The following is a 9,973-nucleotide window of genomic DNA, read 5'->3' on the forward strand; positions in this document are numbered from 1 at the left end:
GAAATAGATCTTGATCTTCTAGAAGTATTACTATTGTGTCCCTCCAACTAATAAGGTAAGGGAGAGTGAGGTTAAGCTCTTCTTATATTAATCTTGATAAACTCATGGGTTTTATATTAATCTTTTATTTATTTTGACTCATATATTATTCTATTACTTTCATTTAACTTATTTTCATTTATTATCCTCTTATATTTATTTTATTTAATCTCCAATTATGTATTGATCCTGTTTATTTATTTATTTTATTTAATCTCCAATTATGCATTGATCATGTTTATTTATCAATTTATCTCTAGTTATGCATTGATTTTGTTTATTTATTTTATTTAATCTACAGTTATGCATTGTACCTATTTATTTATTTTATTTTATTTATCTTCAGTTATGTACTGGTCCTATTTATTTATTTTATTTTATTTATCTCTAGTTACACATTGGTCCTATTTATTTATTTTATTTTATTTAATCTCCAATTATGTACTGATCCTATTTATTTATTTTATTTTATTTATCTCTAGTTACGCATTGGTCCTATTTATTTATTTTATTTTATTTAATCTCCAATTATGTACTGATCCTATTTATTTATTTTATTTTATTTATCTCTAGTTACGCATTGGTCCTATTTATTTATTTTATTTTATTTAATCTCCAGTTATGTACTAGTCTTATTTATTTATTTATTTTATTTATCTCCAATTACGCACTGGTCCTTATTTATTTTATTTTATTTAATCTCCAGTTATGCACTGGTCCTATTTATTTATTTTATTTAATTTATCTCCAGTTATACTCAAATCTTATTTATTTATTTAATTTAATTTATCTCTAGTTATGCACTGGTCCTATTTTCTTATTTTATTTTATTTATCTCCAGTTACGCATTGTTCCTATTTATTTTATTTTATTTATCTCTAGTTATGCATTGGTCCTATTTATTTATTTCAATTAATATATCTCCAGTTACGCATCGGTCCTGTCTAATTTATATTTTTGTTATTTTATTTATTTATAATGTTTTAATCCTTATCTAATTATTTATTTAAAGTTCTTGCTTTGGTTCTTATTTTATCATTATTTTATATTTAAAAAAGGAAAATAAATGTGAAGTGAAAGTAAATACTATTTTATTCAGTGAGTTTGGATAGAAGAAAATTGCATGTACATTTTATCGTTGTTTTATATTCTTTGTGTATAGTTTATACAACGACATGAATTGATAGTCATCACATTTTATGACCTTTGAAAATATCCAAGAGTATATTAGTTAAGTAAGAGTTAAGTCTGGTTTCAATAAGTTGAGATTAAACTAGTGTCAAAGTGTTTGTATTTGGAAAGTCACAGTTTGGTACACTGCGGGATGAAAGGCAGGGACCATGGTGGGGTCTAAGGAAGTTTTACCAAGTAGGTGAATATCTGGATAGTTCAGAATAGCGCACTGGACTAGGATATTCATAGGCCAAACTTGGGACTATCCGATACCTGCTCGGCATCGCCAAGGTTAGGTAGTGAGTATATATCTCTTTTATGGGCCGATAAATGGCTAATATTCTCGAGAAAGAAATAATTATGATTGTACCAATGTTTTATGAGAAATAATCAACTACCTAATCACTTTCCAAAGTAATTTTTGATGTTCATAATGGATCATCAGAAGTGGAATATGGATTCATATGTCTGGTAAAATAAGATCAAGTTTTGTGATTGTAGGTCGAAATATAGGCCCCCAGTGTCTGTATTGTTTGTTGAGTTTATTAAGATTGATATTTAAGGCTTATAAAGACCTCGCTTCTTTCATATTTTTCTTTCATATGTACTTGTTGCATGAGCAGAAGAGGAACCTGCTCAGTGAGAGTTGTTCGGGATATTATTGGTGGATCTTCTGAAGATTGACTCATGGATAATTTTTATTAATATCTTTATGAGATATTAAAAATATAGATAAATCTTCTATTTGGATGTAGGACTCTTGTAAACCGTTGGTTATTTAGAGATTTCTTCCTTTCCTACTCTTGTAAACCGTTGTAGGATTTATGAGGATGATACTAAGGCAAGGCAAACTCAATGGAGGCAAGGAGGGCCTTTGAGGCACAAAAGAAATGATTTTAATAATAAGAAACCCTACCAACGTCCATCTCATGCTTCATGGAACTCTTCAGGACAAAAACATTCCTCCCTTGCCAATAATTTAGGCATAACCAACCCTATCAAATGTTTCCACTGTGGAGGACCTCATCTGTCAAGAAACTGCACCACAAGGACTATAACTTGCTTTAATTGTGGGAAGTTGGGTCATTATCGTAATGAACACAAAGAGTTAATTAAGGAGCAAGGAAGTGGGGGAAGCAACAACAGAGGAAAGAATTAACTTGGAAGACCAAAGACAACCGAAAGAGTCTTCACGATGAATGGTACTGAAGTTGTTCAATCTGAAGATCTAATCCAAGGTAAATGCATCATAAATGGTCACCTCGTTAATGTACTATATGATTTAGGTGCTACTCATTCTTTCATATCACATGAATGTGTCAAACATTTAAAGTTACCTATCTCCTTATTGCCATATGATTTAACTATGTCTACTCCTACCAATGTTCCAGTCACAACTTCACTTGCATGCACAAATTGTCATATTTGTATAGGCAATAAAATTTTTTCTGTAAATCTTATATCTCTACCCTTGTCTCATTTGGATATTGTTCTTGGAATGGACTCGTTATCTTCCAACCATGTTCTCTTAAATTGTCACGATAAGACTTTAATTTTTGAATCACACATAGGTGAAGTTTTTGATTCAAAAGAATTAAAAGAGAGTACTACCAACCACAATGAAATCTCAAAAGGATCTCAAGTATACATGATCTTAACTTCTTTAAAAGCCAAGGAAATTCCATACATTAATAAGTTTCTTATTATTTGAGAGTATCTTGTTGTTTGAGAGTATCTTGATGTTTTCCCTGAGGATGTTCCTGGGTTACCTCCACAAAGAGAAATAAAATTCACTATAGACTTGGTACCAGGATCAAGACCTGTGTCTATAGCCCCTTACAGGATGTCACCTCTAGAGTTAGCAGAGTTGAAAAAATAAATAGAAGAATTGTTGGATAAACAATTCATTAGACCTAGTGTTTCTCCCTGGGGTGCGCCAGTTTTGTTAGTCAAGAAGAAGGATGACACTATGAGGTTGTGTGTGGATTATCGTCAGCTTAACAAAATCACCATTAAGAACAAATACCCTCTACCAAGGATTGATGATTTGATGGATCAATTGAGAGGAACTGTGGTATATTCCAAAATTGACTTAAAATCTGGCTATCATCAGATTCGAGTTAAGGCGGAAAATTTTCAAAAGACAACATTTAGGATAAGATATGATCATTATGAGTACTTGGTAATGCCTTTTGGTGTGACCAATGCTCCTGCCATTTTTATGGATTATATGAATCATATTTTTCATGAATTTTTGGATAAATTTGTGGTTGTTTTCATTGACGACATTTTAATTTATTCCAAAAATCATGAAGAACATGAGAGACATTTGAGGATTGTGTTACAAATTCTCAGAGAGAGACAATTGTATGGAAAATGGTCAAAGTGTGAATTCTGGTTGAAAGAAGTTCAATTTTTGGGACATGTGATATCACAAAATGGCATTGCAGTTGACCCCTTAAAGGTTCAAACGGTATTGCTTTGGAAACAACCAAAGAATATCACAGAAATACGTAGTTTCTTAGGATTGGCAGGCTACTATAGAAAATTCATTGAAGGATTTTCTAAATTAGCATTGCCTTTGACTAAGTTAACACGCAAGGGACAACCTTTCGAATGGAATGAAGCATGTGAGTTTAGTTTTCAGAAGTTGAAGAAAAAATTAACATCTGCACATGTTTTAATCCTTCCTGACCCTACAAAAAATTTTGAGGTATATTGTGATGCATGTGGACAAGGATTAGGTTGTGTGTTGATGCAAGAAAGAAAAGTTGCAGCTTATGCTTCATGGCAACTCAAGCAACATGAACTTAATTATCCTACACATGATTTGGAATTAGCTGCAGTAGTGTTTGCATTGAAAATATGGAGACATTACTTGTATGAAGCAAGGTTTGAAGTTTTCAGTGACCATAAAAGTTTAAAATACCTTTTTGATCAAAAAGAGTTAAACATGAGACAACGTAGATGGATGAAATTTCTTAAGGATTACGACTTTGAGCTGCAATATCACCCTGGGAAAGCAAATGTTGTTGCCGATGCTTTGAGTCGAAAGTCTATACATGCATCCATGATGATGGTGAAGGAATTGGATCTGATAGAATCATTCAAAGACTTGAACTTAGCTGTAAAGCTTAGACCCAATAGCATATGCTTAGGAATGTTAAAAATATCAAGTGAATTCTTAGAAGAAATAAAGAGAGCTCAAGAAAGAGATCAATTTTTGCAAGAAAAGTTGATAGCAAAAGTTGAAGGAAAGGAATATGAATTCCACAAGGATTCAAACAGAATCATCAAGTTTAGAGATAGAATTTGCATACCTGCAAAAGAAGAGTTGAGAAATATGATAATAGAGGAAGCTCATAAGAGTAGCTTAAGTATTCATTCGAGTGCTACAAAGATGTATCAAGACTCGAAGAAAATGTTTTGGTGGTCTGGGATGAAAGAAGTGATGGGGTTCGTCGCACGTTGTCTAGTGTGTCAGAAAACAAAAGTTGAACATAGAAAGCCTTATGGGGAATTACAATCCTTAGATGTTCTAGAATGGAAATGGAAAAGCATATCCATGGATTTTGTGACAGGTTTACCAAAGACTGTGTTTGGTTATGATGTAATTTGGGTAATTGTGGATAGATTAACAAAATTTGTTCACTTTCTACCTATTAACATTGGATTTTCCTTAGAAAAGTTAGCTCATCTGTACATAAAAGAAATTATCAAGCTATATGGAGTACCTTCTAGTATAATTTCTGATAGAGACCCTCGTTTCACATCTAGATTTTGGGATAGCTTACAAAAAGCCTTGGGAACAAAAGTTAGGCTCAATTCAACTTATCACCCCCAAACTGATGGGCAATCGGAAAGGACTATCCAATCTTTAGAAGACTTGTTGAGAGCTTGTGTTTTAGAACAAACTGAAAGTTGGGAGCAATTTCTACCACTTATAGAGTTCACTTATAACAACAATTTCCACTCAAGCATAGGAATGACTCCATATGAGGCTTTATATGGGAGAAGATGTAGAACCCCGTTGTGTTGGTATGAGAATGGAAATTCCTTAGTTTTGGGTCCAGAGGTAATTCAACAAGCAACTGAGAAGATTAAAATGATCAGGGAAAAGATGAAAACTTCTCAAGATAGGCAGAAAAGTTATTATGACAAACGAAGGAAACCCCTTGAGTTTGAAGAAGGAGATCATGTTTTCTTGAAAGTTACACCTATAACTGGGGTTGGTAGAGCTCTCAAATCTAGAAAACTTACACCCAAATTCATAGGTCCTTATCAAATCCTTAAAAGAATTGGTTTTGTCGATACCAAATTGCTTTACCCCCAAACCTTTCGAAACTTCACAATGTTTTTCATGTGTCTCAACTTCGTAAATATATTCATGACCATTTTCATGTGATAAAACCTGATATAGTACAAATACGAGAAAACCTTACCTATGATGTGCTTCTTGTAAGGATTTGAGATCGAAGGATTAAACAACTCAGGGGAAAGGGCATACCTTTGGTAAAAGTATTGTGGAATCAACAAGATGAAGGTGATGCAACTTGGGAATTAGAAAGTAATATGAGAGAGATGTATCCCTATCTTTTTACAACCACGTGAATTTCGGGGACAAAATTCCTAAAAGGAGGGGAGAAATGTAACATCCCTACCTTTAATAAATTATATTATTTACTTTATCTTTACTCTAAATATAAGAGTTAGAAAATCCTGCGTTTTTATTAGTGTTTTGTATTATATCTAGATATTGCTTGAACATTAAGAAAGAAATTAAGTAGTTTTTAAAAAAAATTAAGAATAAGTAAAATAAAAATAATAATAAATGAATCTTCTAATGTTAAATCTAAGAGATAAGAAAGAAATAAAAAATTAAATTAAGTAAAAAGAAGAAGATAAGAAGTGATAAGATTGCATTTAATGCATGCAATTATTACTTTGAACCTAAGTATGTGTGAATGATATAGGAAAGAGAAAAATGAAATGATGAAAGGGTGATTACGTAAAAGAACTAAGGAAATCATGAAGCTTATCTCTTCATTAATGAAGAGAATCTTTGCATTAATGAAGTAGCACATGGTTTGCTTATAAAAGGATTGCATGAAAGAGAAAAATGTAGAAAGAATTAAAGGAAGGGTGAGTTAATGATGGCTTCTTCTTGTCTCCATTGAAGCTTGCATGAAGAATGGAGGCTCCATGGATGGTGTTGGATGCGAAAGCATGAAGGAAATAAGCTTAAGGTGTTTGGTTTGGTGTAGGTGAAAGGATTCTTAAGAGAGGTGAGGCCAACTCCTAAGGAAGAAGACTAGAGTAAACTAGAGAAGAGTTTACTCTAAGGTGAGCTCAAAAGAGATTTGTGCACAAATTTGGGTAGCAATTCATTACTCAATTTCAAGCTGAAAAATACATCTCCTAAGCCTTCTATTTATAGGCTAAAATGAGACCAAGGGGTCTCCAAAAAGTGGAGGGAAAAAGGAGTCTAGAAAGTTGAATTTTGGAGCCAAAAAGGAGCATGTGGGAGGTGTGACTTGCCACCTAAGCAAGTCACACTTGTCTTGCCATGGGAAGCTAACTCTCATCCTTGGAGAGCAAGTTTGAGAAGCTTCTAGGCTTTTCTAGAGTAGACACACTACTCTTGGCCCATTTGGCCCAATTCCCCTTTTCGGTCCAAAATTACTTCTGAAGCCCAATTTCCTCTAAGGCCCAATAAATGGCCCAAAGAAAACCCTATTCTACTGGGCCTAAAATACAAAGCTTAAAATAAAATCCTAATCTAGTATTTACAAGCAAAATGTCCTAGGCTAGGTCTTCACATCTTCCTTGGCCCATGTGAAGTTCATCTTGGGCCTTGCATGCGCATTTAAGGCCCATTCCTCTTGTATTCTCCTAGCCATGGCTCTTGTTGTAGGTCCCTTGGCTCGAGGCATCTCATCATCCCCTCCCTCTTGAGAAGGATTTGTCCTCAAATCTATAGTCTCTGCCTCATCATCTGTACCACCTGCAAAAGGTATTAAGTCAGCAACATTAAAGGTGGCATGCACATCATAGCCTTCAGGCAACTCTAGCCTATACGCATTATCATTTACTCTTTTCAGCACTTTAAAGGGACCATCACCTCGAGGACTAAGTTTAGACTTCCTTTGCTTAGGAAATCTATCTTTTCTAAGGTGTAGCCACACCCAATCCCCTTCTTCAAAAATCATTTCCCTCTTCCCCTTATTGTTGTACTTAGCATACCTCTCTGTTTGTTGCTGGATTTGGCTTTTAATCTTTTCATGCATTTTTTTAACAAAATCAGATTTTGCCACCCCTTCTTTATGAATAAAATCAAAAGATGTAGGAAGTGGTAGCAAGTCCATGGGAGTGAGAGGATTAAAGCCATAAACAACTTCAAATGGAGAGATTTTAGTAGTCCTATGAACTACTCTATTGTAGGCAAACTCAATATGGGGAAGGCATTCATCCCAAGATTTGTGGTTCCCTTTCAAAATTGCCCTTAACATAGTAGACAAAGACCTATTAACAACTTCAGTTTGCCCATCAGTTTGTGGGTGACATGAAGTAGAGAAATTAAGCTTAGTTCCTAACCTTGACCAAAGTGTTTTCCAAAAGTGGCTAAGGAACTTGGTGTCTCTATCAGAAACTATGGTGCGGGGTATACCATGAAGCTTGACCACATCTCTAAAGAAAAGCCTAGCAATGTTGCTAGCATCATCCACTTTGTGGCAGGGTATAAAGTGTGTCATTTTGCTAAAACGATCTACCACCAGAAAAATGGAATCAAAACCCCTTTGTGTTCTTGGGAGTCCTAAGACAAAATCCATATTTATATCTTCCCAAGGGGCTGAAGCAACAGGCAAGGGGGTGTATAATCCATGAGGCATTGTTTTAGACTTAGATTGTAAGCATGAAATACATCTATTACAATGCCTTTGGACATCCTTCCTCATATGGGGCCAAAAGAATTTCTCTTTTAAAAGACCTAGGGTTTTTTCTACCCCAAAATGACCCATTAATCCCCCTTCATGTGTTTCTTGAACAAGGAGTTTTCTTTGTGAACCTTGGGGAATACAAATTTTTCCTTCTTTAAACAAATACCCCTCATTCACATAGAAACCTCCTTGAGGTCTTTCCATACATTCAGCATAAGTAGAGGAAAACTCAGAATCTTGATTATACATTTCTGGAATGTGATCAAATCCAAGAATTTAGGCTCCCAATTTTGAAAACAAGGTGTGCCTTCTAGACAAGGCATCAGCCACCATATTACTTTTGCCCTTCTTGTACTTTATCACATAAGGAAATTGTTCCAAGAATTCCATCCACTTAGCATGTCTTTTATTCAGCTTATGTTGGCCCTTCAAATATTTTAGCGACTCATGGTCACTATGAATGACAAACTCTTTGGACACAAGGTAGTGTTCCCAAGTTTGAAGGGCCCTAACTAAGGCATGCAATTCCTTATCATAGGTGGGATAGTTGAGGGAGGCACCATGAAGTTTTTCACTGAAATAAGCAATTGGGTGCCCTCCTTGCAACAACACGGCACCTATTCCTACACCGGATGCATCACACTCTAGCTCAAAGGTTTTTGAAAAGTTTGGTAAAGCTAGAATGGGTGCATTGGTGAGATTTTCCTTGAGTTGTTGAAAAGCAGACTCTTGTTTTTCACCCCAATTAAAAGATACATCTTTTTTGACAAGTTCATTGAGGGGTGAAGCCAAAGTAGAGAAGTTAGGGACAAACCTCCTATAAAAGCTTGCCAAACCATGGAAGCTCCTAACCTCTCCAACATTTTTAGGAGTAGGCCATTCTTGGATGGCCTTTATTTTTGTAGGGTCAACATGGACCCCATTTTTGTTCACAACAAAACCTAAGAAAACTACACTATCTACACAGAAAGTGCATTTCTCTTTATTAGCAAACAAACTATTTACCCTAAGGATGGTAAGGACAGACCTTAGATGGTCTATGTGCTCATGCAAGCTTTTGCTATAAATCAAGATATCATCAAAATAGACAACCACAAACTTTCCTATGCACTCTCTAAGGACATGGTTCATTAGCCTCATGAATGTGCTAGGTGCATTAGTAAGCCCAAAGGGCATCACCAACCACTCATATAGTCCAAATTTGGTCTTAAAAGCGGTTTTCCACTCATCACCTTCTTTGATTCTTATTTGGTGATAACCACTCTTTAGATCAATTTTAGAAAACATGAGGGACCCATGCAACTCATCAAGCATGTCATCAAGCCTAGGGATTGGATGCCTATATTTAATGGTCATGTTATTTATGGCTCTACAATCACAGCACATTCTCCATTTCCCATCCTTTTTAGGTACTAACAAAACAGGCACAGCACAAGGGCTAAGGCTCTTTTGAACCCAACCCTTCTCCAACAACTCTTGGACTTGAGACTCTATCTCCTTTGTTTCTTAAGGATTTGTCCTATAGGCTGGTTTATTTGGTAGACTAGCCCCAGGCACTAAATCTATTTGATGTTCAATTCCTCTAAAGGGAGGAAGCCCAATAGGCCCTTCCTTGGGGAATATATCCTCAAACTCTTTCAAAAGATTTTTCAATTTTAGGAGGTAAATTCTTAAGTTCAAGAGCTGTGGCAGTACATGTGAGTGTTCCTTTACACAACAAGAGGCATGAAGGTTGTTCATCATTGAGAACTTGGTTCAAAGATTTTATAGTCAAAATGTTCTCATGTTGAATGACCTTGGGAGAAGGAACACCAATCTCTCCC

The sequence above is a fragment of the Vigna unguiculata genome, chromosome 8, assembly GCF_004118075.2.
Source record: "Vigna unguiculata cultivar IT97K-499-35 chromosome 8, ASM411807v1, whole genome shotgun sequence".
NCBI classification, from domain to species: Eukaryota; Viridiplantae; Streptophyta; class Magnoliopsida; order Fabales; family Fabaceae; genus Vigna; species Vigna unguiculata.